Source organism: Megalops cyprinoides, chromosome 8 (genome assembly GCF_013368585.1).
Source record: "Megalops cyprinoides isolate fMegCyp1 chromosome 8, fMegCyp1.pri, whole genome shotgun sequence".
Taxonomy (NCBI): Eukaryota; Metazoa; Chordata; class Actinopteri; order Elopiformes; family Megalopidae; genus Megalops; species Megalops cyprinoides.
In genome coordinates, this window is record NC_050590.1 from 17,760,611 (window position 1) to 17,780,301 (window position 19,691).

General features: G+C 42.4%; 1 protein-coding gene across 2 annotated transcripts in view; it reads right to left on the reverse strand.

Moving 5' to 3' along the window:
- Positions 1–19,691, reverse strand: part of LOC118781594 (ankyrin repeat domain-containing protein 11-like) — a 105,610-nt gene that overhangs the window by 47,764 nt on the left and 38,155 nt on the right. The window contains exon 3 of one of the 2 annotated variants that reach the window (XM_036534581.1): positions 9,188–9,299. The exons of the other annotated variant lie outside the window; for it this stretch is intronic. The gene's annotated coding sequence lies outside the window, so the exon portion shown is untranslated. The remainder of the gene's footprint in view (positions 1–9,187; positions 9,300–19,691) is intronic. 2 annotated transcript variants of the gene reach the window in all.

A 19,691-nucleotide genomic window follows, 5' to 3' on the forward strand; every position in this document is an offset into this window, starting at 1 on the left:
AAACAAGATGTGTGCCAAAACCTGATACAACAGCAGTGCTATCTACTTGAGAGATTTATGGTCAATGCTGGCTGCACCATACCTCAATTCATTTGACTCTAAGATGACCTGCGTGCATGCACACACACACACAAACAGCCGGGTCAAACGAGCAACATAAGGGCTAAGTGGGCCATATCACAGCGAAACAAAAGACAGCCAACTATGGCCACCGAGTCTTTCCAAGTCACACAGTAAACAACAACAGAAGCATCTCCTGGGAAACCAAACACCAGCAGAGCTGTTGAAGAGAGGCGTGCCGCACAACTTCCATGGCCTGAGTTACTGCTCCCTCCCCCTTTGTGATACTGCAGCATTCACCTCAATGAGAAGCAGCCTCCTCCATTCATTGCTCCACACTCACACAATCCATAACTCATCTGTGAGCCTGCACTCTATGCACATCTGTACTCCTGGGACCGTTCAGGTGTTGAAATCTCCATTGCCTTTGTGAGAGCAGTAATGACAGATCCCATCGAGCCACTTCTCTGCACCACCATCATCCTCAGCCCTGCTTTAAATCCAATTGTGTCGTATATCCACTTGTACCCTGTAGTGCTGCTGGTATCGTTCCAAGCTCCGAGCATTCACTACAGTTAAGAGTTCGCAGCGTATGAAAAGCCTTTTCTGCATCAGAATACTTGAGAACAGCACAGCTTGCTGTGAACAACAAATACCTTGTTTTTAATTTCCTTGTTGCATTTAGTCCTGCTCAAATGGAGAGAGATTATGGAGAGGAACATAGCACACGAGGCCACTGAGGACTGCTTTCAATCAGAAGGTTTCTTTGCTGTTCAAAACAAACAAGGCACTGACATGCAAAGATGTAAACAGATTTCTCTGAGCCTTTTTCCCCCAAAACCTCCAGGCCCCTAATAAGTGTCAAAAACAACATATTTACCATCTTGCATAAATAGTGCACTCAGTGAATAAGGGTTTTATTCCATGGCTGTATGTCATTTGAATTTCAATGTGTAGGTCTAATCCTTTGATATCTAAATCCTCCATTGTCATTTCCACCCTCAGCATTAATATAGGCCTAATCCTCTTCAGACACCAAAACCAGCTGTAGAGCTAGTGGTGGCTGAAGATGGAGAAGCCCTTGTCCAGCCTGGTTAATGGCAGTGCTTGACCCTGTGCATGCTGGGAAGTGTACTGATTGGGGGCAGATGGGCAAGAGGACATAACAATGGCAGGTAGCCCCTCAAGCACACAGTGGCATGACTCCCGGGTCTGCGAAATGCTGAATAGACTCCCTGAATTATTGATGGCTGCAATGGTAGCCTGGGCCAACATGCAGTAATGCATAGTACTCCTCAATAAGCCAGAGGAATACCATTACACATTACATCATCCCTTCACAAATGGCCCCTCCTCCCACTCCAACACACTCCACCATGACAGGCCAGCCCTCTGGATGCACCCTTCTTAGCATCATGCCTCTTCTGTGATCCATTATTAATCAAGACCAGGGATCACACAGTCTCGGAGGACTGAGAGATACAGTGCACACACTTGCACACAACCAGTTTGCACCTCACACAAAGAACAGAGGAATAATTTAAACAGCAAAAAAAAAAAAAAAAAAACACTGACTGTTAAATTATGAGACAACAAGACTTTACAAATAAACAGAAGCCAAGATCTATATCTAAAATTACACACAATCTGGCCGGTACTTATATCAATATTAATAATTTTCAGATAAGAGTACTGATTATGGCTACATGCAGAGAAATGTGTTTCAAATGCAACACGCTTACAACCTCTCCCCCATGATCCATGCTAGTGATAAAACAAATTACTGAGTGTGGTGCTTGCTAAGAAAACAGACCATTCTTAAAATAGGATGAGCACCGAAAAGGACACCGGCATAAATCAGTCAGTCTATACCATCTAAACAGGACACATTAAAGGAATTGACTACAGCCGGAATGCACAAGATTTTCCGTTTGTACATGTGACCGAGCTGGAATGTCGCTTGCTTTGTTGCTAGAGCACCACAGCATAGGCCTGTGACTGCGTATAATCAGGAGGACACCAGCTGGTGTTGTGGGCCACGGTGTACCCCAATGATTCCAGTATGAATGGGAACCAGGAAAAGCTTTCCTGTTTAGCATTACATAGGACCAAAGATTGAGGACCTGGGAGAAATAATGCTTATGGACATGATCACACATAAATCCTGGCCTACCGTAAATTACCAGAAAACCTGTGACATACTATGGAGAGTGTTTAAAACAGAGGATCTAGAGATGCTTCCCTGCATTCATAAATTCTGCAAAAGTTGTTGCCTCTGAACATCAATGTAGTTTCTGATGGATGCTTGACGTCCTCTCGCAGCAAGAAGACATCTGCTACTGTGTTGCAAAAACAGTCATGCAGTTAGCTAATCAGAGGATGAGAGAGGAAACATGAATCTCTGGTGTTGATATGTGAATGTTGGCCCTTTTCCCATGACCAGGCAGAGAGTTAAGGTCTGAGCTGGGACAGAGTGAAAACAGGGGCTGTGTGGAGCCAGATCTGGAGCTTTTTAATAAGAAGCCAAAATCAGCTGCAGTACAACTCAGCAGGTGGGGGAGCATATCAAACTTAAGGGGAGAGTGGGGGGGCAGAGAAAGCAGAGATGGAAGAGGAGTGGAAAACAGCAAATGTATATGACAGAGGTAGAAGGCTCAGGAGGGCATGACAGCAGAGAGAAGGAAGAGAGAGACAGGCAAAGAGCGGACAGAGAGATGAAGCAGAAGAATGTGAAAGCAGCTGGAGAAACAGAAGGAGAGGTAACATGCTGGGCCCAAAGAGGCCATAGATCTAGAGGAGGTCACTTCCCACACACTCCAGTCATTACAGAGGGCTTCCACTGCCCTGTAATAGCCTGTTTGCTTGGCTCTAGATGATGGAAGGATTTGGTGAAAGGGAATTGTCTTTCAGTCTGCAGCTTTAAGAGAGCTGAGCATGAGACAGCTATTTAAAAGATGTGGAATTTACTATGAGACCCAGCTTGAATACATAACTCTGTCTAATTATGGCAGTAAAATAATTACCACATGTGGAATTGTTTTTCACCAGCCGTGACACTTCTGTGCTAAAACTGTGTGGTAAATGAGGTCAATGTTTCAGCAACCAGAGGCTGACTGTGATAAATATGTGTTATCTGCTGTCCTTGAAGGGCCTTTAGATTGACCTATATGTCTTGAGGAATGTTTCACAGCCAAAGCACAGAGGCCCACTCCAGGGCTTAAATTAGCATTGTTACAATGTATTCATCTAACATAACAGTGCACAGCATGCAAGTCAGACAGTGCAAAGAGAACACTGTACAAACTCTCTCTCTCTCTCTCTAACACACACACACTTGGGGTTTTGTGAGAAGGGACCTCCAGAAATATGCAACATGAACAAACTCACCACAGAAGCCTGCAATTTGCTTCACTCTGTTAACCAAGCAGACCTTCCACCCTTCTTGTACACACAAGTTCTGAACATCTGAAGTACTTGGCTCCAAAACACAAAAGTTACAAAATATTTTGGCTCCAAAACACCAACTTTCCCTGCATGAAGGCTGAAATTGCACAGAGCCACTTCCCTGCAGGAGCGGCAGAGAAGGCAGGATAAGTGGACTTGGAAGCAGCATGCAAAGTCTTATTTAACCAGTAATACAGTTGGACTAAGAGAGAAAGTCAGAAAGACTGCAGAAAGACAGAATGAGAGAGAGAGAGAGAGAGAGAGAGAGAGAGAGAGAGAGGACAAAACAGGGGATGTGCTGAGAGAGCAATGTCTTGATAACATTTCAACTGAGGCCCGGTAAACCACAAACTTTTCAGTGTAACAGAACAAAAAGATTTCTGTAGAATTCTTAGGAGAGGTTATGAGAGGAGAGACCAGAAGGGGAAAAGTGGCCTGGTGTGTGCATGTGTGTGACTGCATACACTGCAGCAGCCAATTGCACCAGTCTTATTCCAAAAGAAAAGGGCAGATCTGATGAGGCAGTTGGCCTGTTAAAACAACCTGCACGCACAACTAGTGGCGTAGCTGCCCCTGGTTTCATTGTTGCCTGTGGAGCCTGTGCCGCCAGCCCGGCCCGCCCCTCCCCCCAGCCTGGCTCCCTGCCGGCTCCCCTCCCCCTCACTGCGGCAGCGCAGATGGTAGCTCTGTGACCTCGTCGTTCCTGCCTCCTTGTTTTGATCCTGCAGTCCTGATTGTTCAGTCTAATCCCACACTCCGAGTCCCTGGCTGTGTGCCAGGACTGTTATTAACCACACAAAGGCTTTTCATTCCAGCTACTGTCACTGCTGCCCCCCTCCCCCCTTTCTCTGTCTGTCGCTGGAGCCAGCTCTGCTGCTTTTAGCTCTGCATCTCTCCCCAGGCATGTGTGATCAGAAAGCTCCACCACGGCACATCGCACCCAACATGAAAGGCTGCCCCTCTCCCTCCCTGCCTGTGTTTCGCTCTGCCATCCTGTCACGTGTCCCCTTCTTCCTCTTAAATAATTGTTGTTTTGCAAAAGGTCATTTTTCTTCTTCCTACATGACGGGGGAAATGAACTGTTAGCTGAGACCAGGGGGCTGGGGTCTCCTACTGTTCTATGTGGCCCTAGTGCAATCTTCCTACTCAAGCCCAAATTGAAAACCTAATGAATGGTGGGACACGTCGCCTAGCAACAAAACAAGCCAAACAGATGTCCCTTGGAGAGGCTGGGCTGACCCAAACAGCTCCCCTGCCCCACCACACCCCCTTCACATAAACACAAACACACAACCTACCAGCCGAATGACAGATTTGTCTACAGTGCACTGAACAAGACTGCTTCTCTGCACCAGCTGGACTTTTGGCTGCATGTGACTATAACTGCAAACAATTGTTTGAATTACTCTAATCATTTAAAAAAACACATATTTGCAGGAACAATTCCACTGCCTCAGAGAGAGCTCAAGACCCTTTTTTGTTAGGAATAATAATCAAATGAAATACACTTAAAAGCTTGAAAGTTGCAAATCGAGCAAACATCAATCCAGGTACAAAAATTCAACATGAATGCAAGACAATCTCCATAGAAAACATCAGCATGTGTTCACCACCTAGAAGCTGAAGGCCACATACGTGTTTATTATTAGTGCGAGCTGATTTTTAGTTTAATGTTTTGATCTATTAGTGTACAGGTCTCATACTGTAACAGTAACAATACGACATTTATTTCATAGCAAAACATACTGGAACCACACCAAGATTCTGTTCAATTATTTATTATAATTCAAGCGAGCTTGTTATTTTTTATGTCTCATAAAACAGATTTTCCAGTGGTTTGTCTCATAGCTAATTAGTCGCGTAACCCTGTTAGCTAGACTACCTGTATTTAAAGATAAAGGCCTCTATATTGTCTCAGTTTTGCATTTCCCTTTATTAGCTGCAATCTAGTTACAAATCCTTTATTAGCTGCAATTTAGATACAAACTTCTCCACCCATGTAGTTACAGTAGTTTCAAGCTTTACATTATTTAGTGTGCTGCTATAGAGTAAATATATTTTCAAATGCTAAAGCAGCCAGTGAAATAAGTAATTGTTTGCAGGTCCTGTCATACCTTTTGAGAGGACAGCAGGAGACTAAAGAGACTACTTATTTCTGCTCTCCTTAAAGACACAGACAGAGGTCTCCCAAATAGCAATTACTTTTAAATTCACACTTATGGCTATCTTTTCTCCTAACATACGCTTCTGCAAGAAATTGATTGTACAAGCGTGCCACAAGTGTGAGCAAATTTACCTCATATTTAAAACTGCATTGTATGCAATGAATTCAGAAGAGCCAGCCCATATCCTCCTCTTCACATAAAGTGTAAAACAAAACTGCACATACAAATGGTAGTCTCAGGATACTAAATGATGGGCACCTGTTATTGTGGCCCTTTGCCAATGGCATTTTTTGGCAAAATCTGGCTCTTACTCTGGATGAGCTTTACGCAACATGTCAGAAACTTGAGGGTCTACCAATGTGACGTTCAGCTGGCACAGTCAACAACAATATTAATCTAAATGTGGTTGGAAGGTCGAAATTACAAGCGAAGTATTAACATTTCCTGTCATGTTTCATGTTTGCAGTTCAAGTAAAAACAACCCAAATATAAATGTTATATCACAGAAAATGCTAGATTTCCTAAGGATTAGGTGACTGAGTAAGATCTGTTGGCCAAGAGTAACTGGCATGTAGCTACTGGAAAGTAAAATCTTATTTTTCAGGACGTAATATAACATTAGCCCAATTATTTTATTACGTTATTATAAAACTAACACTAAGCAAGTATGTTTATAAACTAATATGATTTTATAGCTGATTAACAGGTTTTGCAACTTGCATAATCTGTTTAAATCAACAGAGATAGGGTCAACTATGTGCAACCAGACGGTCAGTCCAGAAATATTGTCTGGTTCACAATGTGAGTTGATTGTGAAACATCAACTCAAAAGCAGTCTCCCCTGTTTCTACTTGCTTGTGCATCAACCCAGAGCTGAGTCTGCACAAATCAGCTGGCCAGCTTGTTATCAGGGAGGGCTGATGGCAGACATGATTACAGGAAACTCTATATAAAATAAAGTTGTTCTGTGGAGCTTATGACGAAGTTTACGTTACTGTGCATACTGTGAACTGTGCATTTAAATATACAAGGTGTTTTCCTCAGCCTTACTCCTGATGGCCACACATAAGAGATCTAGACCAGGGGCAGAGGTGCAGCAGCAGGACTGCAAAGTAAGACTCCAGAAAGTACACTCACTGACAGCATCTGCCTGGTCCCGCATCCATTTCAGAAACACTCACACACAGCCCTTAGGGCATGGAGCAGCCTATCCCTCCATTTGGACTGTACTTAATGATACCTATGCTGAGAGGTGCAATCAAGATCATCACTGATGGCTAAAAAGCAAAGCAAAGCACATCACTGTTTTCAGCTATGTTGATGTTCACACACACTTCTTTCAGCGCTGCATGGAGCTGTGTGAGCCTCACCACCTTTACTGCTCCAGTCACGGCCAATTTCTATGGACAAATAAAATATGATTGAAGACTGAGAACAAATCTGACACTACTAACACATGCCATGCTGTGCCTGTACCAACACAGAGCTGTAGAAAATGCGGCTGCTTAATACAGTATTGCACCCTTAAGTGTTTACACAGCCTCAGACACACAGCAGTTACCCCACACAAGCTGTGTGACTCATCCCTGAGCGGGTGGAGCTGGGTGAGGGAGGGGTACAGACACACAAAGACACTTCATATGCATTTATGAGGACCTTGCAGCAGGCCTACAACAGTAGCAGAGATGTCACTCCCATAGCAAAGTAAAGACAAATCTGGAAAGGTTTTATTTTAAACTAATAGTAAAAATCAGACAGATGTGAAGCCTTTAAAAGAATGTCCGCCCTTAGGCTTATTTTAGTAAACAGTATTTTATCTCTGATGTATATTCTGATTAGCCAGCTCATGTATGTGTTCACAGCTTACTAGAATACTGAAACACACCCTTTAACTGAAATTGACTGTTAGTTACTACAGAATGCTTGATAACATTAACACCAACTACCAGTGATTAAACTGTTGTGGCTCACCACAGTGGTGTGCAAGCACTTTTTTAATTTCAGGCAAAACTCAGTGAATGCTGGCTTTCCTGTAAGAAGCTGCCACTTAGCTGGTATTCTGTTCAGCCAGAATTGCAATGGCAAAAGTCCTTATCTCATCACTTGGGCAAGCAGAGAGTTTTGCTGCCAGGGCTCCACTAAAAGAGCTCTATAGTAAGCTAGTGCCATAGTGAATTTTAAGCAATACCACTTTACGATTTCAGCAAGTGTGTTTTAACTAGCAGATAAAATCTATTAAGGCAAATACTTAATACTGTGACAAAGCGAAGACCAGACAGTTCATCAATCACTACTTATTTTTCTACTCTGTTCAAGACTGTACAAGATCTTCTTAAAGCAATCTGACACCTCCCAATTTCCTTTGACTGGCTGGCTATTGAGGGGAGTGGGAGTGGCTAGGAGCAGCTCTGTGAAAGGAAATGTATCTGAAGCACAAAAGGGATTGTGGTTCATGTATCTAGTTACCCAATGCTGTGAGAATGGCGTCTCAAACAGACAGGGTTGTGGGGCTGATGGGGGGCATTCCCATGTGACTGTCCCCCAAGGCATGAAAGCCAAGTGAGGAGGGCAAAGTCAGCACCTGCCCCAACAGCAGCTGTTCTCCCCACACTCTCCCCTCATTATTGCTCAACACTGTGTGGCTGCTGTTTACTGTGGGAACTGTTACCACCAGCCACGCTGGAGCAATCTGCCCGGGGCAAGCCAACCCCATGCTCCTCTTATTACCTCATAATCACTACAATCAGACAACCAAAATGAGGAAACGGAACACCCTGTGATACAGCATATGCGACTGCCCGGCTTATGTGAGTAAGGGTGAGTCTGATATTGAAGATGGGGCGTGATCCCTTGGTGCTGGTCTCAATACACCAGTGCTGTGCTCTGAAATGATCTGCTTTCGATTAACTGCATCTGTGGTTTTCCGTTCTTGACCTTGAGGCAGGGGTTGGGGCGTGGAGCTCCATGTAAACAAACCTCTCACACACAACCGTGCTGGGGAGTGGTGGAGTTGTGCAACCTTGGCATGAGCCTCGAGTTCCATGCCTGTGTGTCAGGCTGCACTGAGGGCACTGCTACACCACAATGCTCTTCTACCTATCATTATCCACAAAGATTTTCAGGTACAAGAAGAGTTATCATGCCTAATCTGGTTCATGGCCACTGCAATAAAGATGTGATCAGAAAAATACAGAGGGTCTAAGAGGCTCATTCTACCTCTGACTAAAAGTCATCATTTCAAAACCAAGGACAAGTCACCACTCCTGGGATGACATAAATGCTATGTAATCTTATCTTTATTCTTGTGCCAAACACAGTCAATTTATGTACCCAGTGTTAAAGATGACGCAATATTAATGATGATACAATATTAGTGTTGTGAGTGCTTGTCGAGCAAATGGTATCTGCACAACATGACAAAAGCTCAGAAACTATAATCACCACCAAACAAGTTCATTCATTTAGTCATGAGATGAAGGAACACACCAGCATAGCTGTCTAAATGGGACAGAACCTACCTGATTCTCTCTGAGCCGTGGTCACTCTCCCTTTAACTTGAACTGTAGTGTCTCTGATGACCTCCCTTCAGTGTGTCTCTTGTAATGTCCCTGCTCTGCCTGTGTAACAGTCCTGTTAAGAATAGTGATGCAAGTGTCTTTTAGTCTGGTGTTTACAGAATAAAAAAAAAAAACAAAAAAAACATTCAATTCAGTGCGATGTTCCGATTTTATTGCTTTAATTCTTTTGATATCTCATGGAGGGAACACAGATAGAAAATGGAATGTTTTCTTTTGTATACATCCACCGGATTCACATACTTCTAGGTGATCCACAACATGTTTTTAAATGTTTCATTTAGGCAGTATTTTATGTCATTAATAGACTGTTTAATCCTCTCAATGGAATTGTCCTATATATTGGAAATCATGTCATTAATAACAGATCTGTGAACATTACACTAAATTTTTTTTTTTTTTTTTTTTACAATGTTATCTATTTATGCAGCTGGATATTTACTGAGGCAATTATGGGTTAAGTACCTTGCTCAAGGGTACAGCAGCTTGCTGGCAGGAATCAAACCAACAACCTTTCGGTTACAAGTCTTGCTCCTTAACCACTATGTCACTCACACACTCTCTCTCACACACACACACACACACACACACACACACACACACACACACACACACACAGTGGTTATTGTGTGACTTTTGAAGTGATGGCTGCTGTAGGTGGTTTTATGCAGGTTGTTAAAATTAAAAAGACTGTAAAAACAGCACTTAATTACTCTGACCTCTCATTCACATGTAGCTAATAATCAACTCTTGCAATTATTAAAATAAACCCTGAGCTGAGTTTTTTGGATTTATGCTTTCAACAAAGCATAATCCTCATTACTTGATCAAATGTCCACAGTTGACAGCAGAACAGTATATGAAGCAAACCTGTACTAGGAAAACAATTTAGTATGACAAAAGTAAAGCAGGGCTGCACCAACTGTGAAATTCTGGGCCGATACTCATACCAATGTTTAAAATAACAATTTGGCCGATAACCGATGCCGATACCGATGTTTAAAGAAAGATCTGGCGCGCTTAGCTAACTAGCTAGCTAAAACACTCACTACAGATGGCAGTCAACAGGCGAATATTGGCCGATACTGATGTGCACAGCCGATATATTGGTGCATCTCTAAAGTAAAGTGCTTCCTTGTTTCAATAATCATAAACACAACTTGAAAATCTATCCATTCAGTGACATTTTGCCATTAATACAATGAAAATGAACATTCTGTTCATTCTTTTAAATAAATTATGGTGTATTCCATGGCATTCCTGATACCATGGCAACTTGGCAAGAATCAACATAATTGATATCCCTGTGTTTATTAAAATACCATTTTGACAAATGTCAGTCATCAGTTAAGGAATCAGAAATTTCAACAATGTGTTGGTGTCAGAAACTTCAAAAGCCATGCATAACGTCTATCATGCCATTCACATGTATTCAATATTTGTTTCCACAACCTTTGAGTTAAATTGTTATATACTGGAAATCTTGTGAAAATATGAAAATTAACAGAGGAGAGTTTTCTTGACTCTGTTTGATATCTTAAACAAGCAAAACAACCTTTAATTTTGCAGTTGGTAGGAAATATGTCTTACGTTGAGGCTAATGTTATACGTGAGTAAAGCTTTCTATGTGAAATCATAATACAATTATCTGAACCTGTTTTGCAGGTCCAAACATTACTGTTGGCAATGGCATTAATATTTGTCTTTCTATATGCACTGTACCTGCAAAAAAATCACAAGTCACATGTTACAACACCTATAATATTAACCTAGTATGACAATGTCCCATCACAGCTAAGTAATTAAAGGCACAGGTCTACAACGGTGCCTCTTCTCCTGAGATACACAGAAAACGAAAACATAAATAAATAAAAAATAAAACAATAAAAAACAGATTCCACAGCAGCTCTCAAATGAATATAATTAAAAAAAATCAGGAAAAGCCATGGATAGCTGTGCTGTTATGCTCTGACCATCTGCATCATCAGAGCAATCAGTGTTTTCCAAAAGAGGTTAGAAATTATTGTCATTTGGGAGCTGCTGACAATCCTTCTTAGCATTTTCCTTTTAACTTTCTGTCTTACATTTTCTCTTTGCATACCCACAAACTAGCCTGATCAGATACCAGTGGCAAATACTATGAGCAGGATCACATTGAATATGTCTTACATGGCTCTTGGCAGCAAACCCTGGCCCAGAGAATGAGTAGAACCGCACCTCTGAGCCAGCCAATGACATCACTTCAGTAAAGCTGCACTATATTTAGCTAATCACCCCTGCTGTGGCTCTCTCTCTCTCTCTCTCCCTCTCTCTCTCTCACTGCTTGGATCTGCCTCTTTCTTCTCAAAGTGCCCTGAAATCTCCCTGTGTTTTCCCCCTGGCCCATCTCTGAGGTGAAGCAAAGGGAGGGGGGAGGGGGGAAGAGTAGGTCGTAAAAAGGCACAGGAGAAAAGGAAGAGCCCTTGCTGTAGGGAGAGATAAAGAGAGGGCCATTGAGAAAGAAAGCAGGGAGTGGTGTGAATAATTGCACCATAAATCAGGCCTCTCCATAAACTCGCCTTTTCATCTCGGAAACCTTTCAATTTCACTCTTTCCATTTCATCCCCGGGCCTCACTATTCCCGGTGATCCTCCCTCGTCCACATGACTGCCAACATAAAATACACAGAAATCAACAGGATAAAACAGGAAGGCTTTCAGAGTTCTGTGCTGCAATAGTAGCCTTGTTCACAGAGGCGGACATGTGCATTGCATGCCTGAGACCTGCATTTCAAACATTCTACCAACACAGCATAACATCCTGTGAAGCTAATCTCCATGTGTGACTATTTATTTGGCATCACTTTTCTGCAGAATGATACAAACTATCATGCAAAAGAGAACACATTAGGCTCGCCTCTCCTCCAGCTCTACAGCCACCTCAGAGTGCTTTATTCAATACACTAAGGCAGGTCTGTTTGATTTCACAGACACAAGACACTCTGGCTGTACTGCATAATTTCGTCTCAGACCGTCATAATTTTATTTAGAAGAATAACATTTCTGAAAACATTTGGGGTGCTGGATGGGGCATATGCAGACTGCCATGTGAACACTATTCTAGCCAAATTCTTTCAAATCTGAGTTCAGCACAGAGATGAAAGCCCTGCATATAGGGCACCAGGAAGAACACTAGGGCCCACAGTCCTTAACTCTCATCATGAGCACTAGAGCACTACAGTCTGCAGCCCTTAGCTAACACCAGTGGCACTAGGATACTAGGGCCCACACTCCTTGGCTCTCATGAGCACTAGGGTCTGCAGGCTGAGACAGCCAGCCAAGAGAAACACGCCCATGATCTAAAACAGGGTCCCTCTGGAGACGGACTGAGGAGTGAGGCGGGAAGGGGGAAGGAGGTAAAGAACAAAGGCATGCAGGGAGGGAAGGGGGGGGGAGGAGACTGCTCTTATTTTACCTCCTACTGCAGTATTAGCCTTACGTGTGAAATCAAAGCAAGCCCTGGTTTAATGAAGAAATGAAGCTCATTTTCCTTTACATATCACTCCTTACAGCACCCTGTTCCTTGCCTTCTCTTCCCCAATTCACCATTTATCTGTGTACTGGCTAATGAAAGACTAATTGTAAGACTACCCAAAAATATCCCCTTCAATAACATCTTTGCTGCTGTATCACCAAAATGATTGGTGAAGCAGTTCTATGTAATCTATGGCAGGCACATGGTTTAATATTTCCAGAGGAGGCACAGAGCTTCACACGTGCTGAAAACAGTTTGGCAGGAAACCATGTCCTGCCCCTGCCCATCTCCTCCCCTCAGCTCGGCTGTTCAGCTGCTGTAATGTGCACCATTAGTCACTGGGTTACTTCCCCTGTTTGAGTGCTGGCACTGTGGATGAGCTCTCGCTTCTCTCACAGGGCAGACTTTGATCCTGGGCTGTGGCCCTGACTCAGGGGCTGTAATAGGGTGCGGCTTAAGGCAGGAAGGCCCCACACTGGTCAGGGAGCTGGAAAAACCCCAGGCGTGTACTTTGGGCCTGGAAATCCCTGCCTGGCCAGACAACAGTGGGCCATTCACTCCCTCCCTCATTCTTGGTCTTCACGAAGAAGCCACTGCCCCTCATACACAGCGCTTGTACCTCTCAGACAGTGCACAGAGACTCCTTGAGCCCATGCAGTGGAACTCGCACTGTGGCAGGCTGCTTTTGCACAAGTTAGAACAGTTCAGATAAAATGTTACAGCATTCAGTGTGTGTCAGCACAGACCCCCTGTGGGCCTTGCATATACTATAGTTATTGAACAATTTAGGAGCTGCCACAGTTAAATGAACCTGCTTAACCAATGGAATTGGAAGGGATATGTATGTGTGGCCTTGGGAATGCTGAAATAAGACAACTTATCAAACTAGTCCAAGAATGATTCTGACAATGAGATATTAGCAAAAGACATACTGAGATGATAGTGGTGAATCACATCTCAGTCAGACCACATCCAGACAACCCATCACTCCAATGTTTATCCATCCTCAATACATATTCACATTCCTACCACACATCCCCATTCCCACCCACATCCTCATTTTCTTACCAAGAATTCACAATCACTCATTTCCACTGAAATCCTCCTTTACCCACTATGCATTCACAATCCCTATTCCCAGTAGAATCTTCATTTTCCCACCACAAATTCAAAATAGCTATTCCCATTTCTAACCCAATTTACCCGTTTCTCATCAATGACCTGTTAATGAGTTCTGAGGAACACACACACACACTGCCTGCTGAAGCACAATCACACAAGCGTTCTCAGCCCTCTCCATAATCTATGAGGAGTTAGGGAGGCAACGTAGAGTGCAGTAACAGGTGGAACTGCACGTGATACTGATTTTATTAGATTATCCACAACGGGCTCAGGGAGTGCCTTTCTGCTGCCACACGGCTGTCTCTGCAGGCAGGTAAACACCACGTCCAGCTCATCACATTCCTCCTCACGTAGTGAGCCAGTGCACACTCCTCCACTCCCCTTACAACCACAGTGTCCGCTACACGGTCACTGTGGCAACAGCAAATGCATTAACCCATCAAGGAGCACATAGAGGGAAGCAAGCCATAACTATAAATTCTATAAATTACTATAAATTTAAAAAAAAAAAAAAAAAACAACTCTACACTAGTTCAGCACTTATTTTAACTTATTTTGCTGACCTACTCTTAGCATTGTGATGCACTTATTTGGAAGTTGCTCTGGATAAGAGCATCTGCTAAATGAAGAAATGTAATGTAATAAATGAGGATGCAGAGAGAACAAACGTGAGGGACAGGGATGCCGTCTCACAAACCAGTACAAAATGCACACTGGTTACATGTTACTCTGAGCACAGCATGCTATATATGCATGCAGGTGAAAGCTGACTGCTGAAGCTCCATAAGCAGACTGACAGCCCTCATCCTGCTCCGCTTCAGAGACCAACTTCCAGTACAAATCTGCCACTGCTCAAACTGAATCTTGCTAACCAAACTCCGACCCCCAGCAGAACCACATGTGCTGGAGGGAGACCCATCGCACTCAGTAACCTGTGGCTATTAGCAGCCTTGTAGTCTAGTGTTATTACTGATGCAGTCTGAGGTCACCACTACTGCTGGACTCAATGACCTCCTTCAGAGAAAATCAGATTAAGCAACATCCTTTAGCGATGCATTCCCTACTGCTGGGGACTCCATGCCATACCGGCCACTCTGTGATTGCATATTCTGCTTTATTACCTTGCAACAGCTGGTCCTGTTGAAAAATGCACACTCTTACATAGCAACATACTTTGGTTACATGGATATTGTTTAAATGCTTAATAAGGTTAAGTACATACAATGCCTTACAATACACATAAATGTGCAATGCAGTCAATTACATCTGCAAACATTTTAAAAGGATGTCCTATGTGCTATCTACCATTTATTGATACAAATTTTACATACCAATTTACACAATTCATTACACTGACTCAATATATTTCAGGCTGGCTCCTTAAAGTCAATGCACTCCTACGTTAGAGGACAATGGAACACACTGTGTGGACACAGTATGTTATCCCATTAAACTCACTCACTCCTGTAATGCACACACTCCACAAAGTCCTCTAATAAACTCTCTTAGCAGAGAGTCAGAGCTTGGCAACAACTCCAGCTCATGCATTCACTTTTTACCAAGACTGTTAACTTCACAAAAGATCATCATTTGAAGGAATATTCAATAGAAACAGGTACATTTAGACCTGGAATGTTTTAACATATATTCCAACTGATTCTTAATATGTACGACATCATGGGTTTTCTTTGTGTTCATTTATAGAAAATGTTGGTTGTAATGTTCTGAGAACCCAGAAATATCATTAGCGAAACTGTCAGGAGACTGGCTGGTTCAGCAATTGTGTCCTCATCAGCATGTTATAAACTGGTGTGCAGGTGTCATTGTTTCTAAAAATGCGTGTATCAGGAGACAACACACACTTGGGTGCTGCTGTATTGTGCATTTAAAAGAAGCCAAGGTGGTGCTGAGCTGGACCAATTTCATTCCTATTTGTTGTCAAGCTGGTGGTTCAAAGTTTGAGGTTTACCCTGAAAATGACATGCTTTTAATTCTATACTAATTATATAGTTCACTATATACTGTTTACATTAAACAGTTATTTGCTATTTTAGCAATGTAATCCATATTTTTTTAAAAAAGTGAAAAGCCTGAATATAAAATGTCTGTAATTTTGCCAATTACTCCTATTACCTGAAGCCCAGAAACACCTCCCTTCATGGCATTTACTCTGGTAACTACCAGTAACAAGAAAGTGAAGAAAGAAAGAAACTTACCCACATCCGCACCCCATAGATACTGGGTAGTTTGTCTCAAAACTCAAGAAAAAGCAGCAGAGTCAAAGGTAGAGTTAGTCAGCCATAGGTTGTAATCAGAGTGAAGAAACAGCTTTCAAATAATGAAAACATATGCAACAGCTAGTTTTGAAAGTAGTTATTTAGAGGCTTGTTAACATTTTTGTGATTTTAGTGTCAGTATTTTATATGCCAACTATATATCTGCCTTACCTGTTAAATTTCAAGTTTTATTACATATTTCTGAACTACAATTAGTGTTCTACATTCTTGATGAACTTTTAGTAAGGCATACTCCTCTGAAAAAAATATATAAATATATTAAATGGGAAAGTAAATTCTTCATTTAAAGTTAAAATGACTGCATGGCTGCATGAAAGCTTTATGTGAATGAAATAAACTTGAAAGATGATGCATTACTTTACTTTCCCAACTGTTTGTCCAACCATGGCATGAATCACAGAACTAGCCAAAAGACTCTTCCACTGGCTCCACACAACATGACTAAAGTTAAGCAGAATAGCAATAATTGTCAGGCTTGAGCTTGCCTTGACTGTTCTTGAGTCCTTTGCTGCTAATGTAGGGCCTCATGCCTCAGTGAGGGCCGTGACCACTAGGCCCTAGTGTCACTGCCGTACTGCTGTGATGCTAAACTGATGACAGCAGTGACTCTCAGGGTGATGAGAGTATTGACTGGCTGAAAGCATTAATGTCTTCTCATTTCATAAAGTCAAGGATCAAAAATGCACCTCCATACCAAAATGTTAACAAAAAAGACCAGCCCATGACTACTAAACACCTATTAACAGAATATGGAGAAAACTCTTATCCATTTATTCCCTTGATATGTTTCATCCAACCCTGTTTCCTCAGCATCTCTTCCTCAGCTACAGAAGAAAAGGCCAATGGCCTTAATACTCAAGATTCATATGATGAAAAATGATTTGCCTTTGAATGGAGGTTGTAATTATGAGGCTTCATTTGCAAAATTCCTAAATCAGGAACACAGGATAACATCATAACATCAAAGCTATGAGGGCAGTGTACTAGATACTGGTCTCAGGCTGGTAGGTTCCCTTTTCCCAGATCGCCATGCCACTGTCATTGGAGAACTTCACTTCCTCCCTCCAGGTGGGCGATACACACTCCCTCTAGAGGAGATCCTTTCACCATTTCATCACACTTTAGCCCCTTTCACACATGCACTGGATGCCGGAACTTATCTAGCCATTACCCGGAGGAGCTGTATATCAGAACACAAATGTCCGAATCAGTCGGACTGGACATGAGACGGACTTCACTCTGCCAGCTCCCTAGTACAAAATCCGTCTAATGTCGGATTGAGTCCATGTGTGAAAAGAGCAGGTCATGTTCCGGAGAATCCACGGTGAGCGAGTGGGCCTGTTGGTGACGTTTCTATCTTTCTATCATGTGACTGGCGTAAAACCGGAAGAATACAAACATCTGCTTCGTACTCTTTTCTGCTTGCCTGTGTATTGCTTTCCACTCTTTTGTTGATATTGCGGATATGTCCAAATACATGTTATTTTGAGTCCAACGATCGTTAAAGAGATAGTTAGCTATAGTTATAAATCTTGTCTCTTACGATGATTAATAATGTTGGCTAGTAGTTTATTATCTGGATTGTAGCTAGCTAAGCTGTAGCTAAGTAACAGTGATAGGTATAGTGAGATAGGTGAACTGGTGACCTAACATTACATAGCAAACAATAAAAACGTACCTTCCTGTTGTAATAAATAATAAATGTATAATTAATAGTGGTGTAACGGACCTTAGTCGATCCGTGATCTGTGATCCTTTTTTTCGCTGATCCGAAAAATGATCCGATCCGTGACTCAGAAACCATGATACGATCCAAACCGTGAGTTTTGTGATCCACTGCACCCCTACTAATTAATAATAAATTAAGTATATGTGTATCGGTAGCACCATTTGGATGGCTATGTGCGATATTTTTTATAGGCTACTCAAAAGTACAATAGCTTTGTTTGCCTTGTCCTCCTCCGTGCCACTCGCGAATGCTTTTCGTGAACTCGTAAATACTTTTCACTTGTGAGAATGCAAGTGTAATCTAACAGGAAAATACCACGAGGAAATCTGAACATTTCTAAACTCGCAATGATTTCATGCGACAATGTAACATACTACAAATGTAATCATTAATGGTCGCATACTAGGTACTACACTGAAAAAAAAGCATGCAATATACAGTATATACTTGTGTAGTAAGCAGTACACAGTATGCAGTAGGTGGTTTTGAATACAGCCACTGCGGTTTCTGTAGCGTACTTTTTGCATCATGTCCTGCCTCCTGCATGCTCTACCCAGGCACCACCCCTCTCCTAAACCAAACCGGAGTATTTCCAGTAGGTGAGAATGCGTTTGACACAGACGATCTCCTGTTGTGTGCTACATGTGTGAAAGGGCAACTCCGGACAATGTTGGGACCTGATTCTCTGGACAATTGCCTGGAGTTCATATGTGAAAACGACTTTTGAGATGCCTGGAGGAAATTCTCTATACGAACGCAAAATCATCATTGCATCTACTCCAGTTCTGAAATGTACTGTAAGAGCTGCACTAGTCATCTATGAACAAAATGAGTGAGAAAGCCATTCAGTTCCTCAGCACATTTCCCCTTGTCCTGTTCTCCTTTTCAAACAGGACACATATAAGAGCAGACTGCTCCACTCTGCCCACACTAGAACTTTAACACACAGGCCAAATCTTCCCTTTATTCAGAAACATAATTTTGTGAGGGAGGCTGATGTCACCAGCTGTTAAATTACCCAAAATTGGAATTCCACCATTGAGCACTCTAAATCCACAGCACAGCTCAGTTTAGTCTCAGACATGTCCTCTTTCTTCTGCGTCATTTCATTGCAATTTCCTCTGTAGTCTGCAGGTGTAAAGTGAGACAGCAGACCCTCTCCTCCTCTTTGCAGCATGGACTTATCACCCACAATGATCTGTTTCCATGCACAACTGGCATGCTGGAATCCACGAATCTGACCAGAGCTCAGTGAGAGAGTTCAGCTATAAATCTCGCTGATGCAATCTAATGGAACATTGTATTACGATGGGCTCGGTAAATAATGGAGTACTTAAAGCCAAGAAAGATAATACAACCCACCAGGGGGAAAAAGCTTCAGAAACTCCATTATAAGTATTCAATGGAAAAAAGTTCACAAAAACATATCTGCCTGACCGGAAGTCATTTCAATCGTGTCACATGCATTGCATTGTTGGAATCCCTTATAATAATGCCAGCTGTTTTCTGTACACACAAGCCCGTGTGGCAGTAATGCTGGACAAATCCTGCATCCTACCAGTTCAGCCAGCAGAAATTGGAGGGTTCAACAACAGTCTCTGCAAAAGGAGATTAAACAGCAAGAAAAGCCTACGTCCATCAACCCTATTGCAGTAACTGGGAGAAGCTAACCATGCAGCTATGATGCACTTTGTGGGGCCAAAACTCTGACCCCAGATCTGTCAGTTTGTTCAATGAACCATTTGTTCAGTTTTGAGCATGCATGGATTTGTCCAAACTGGGATTC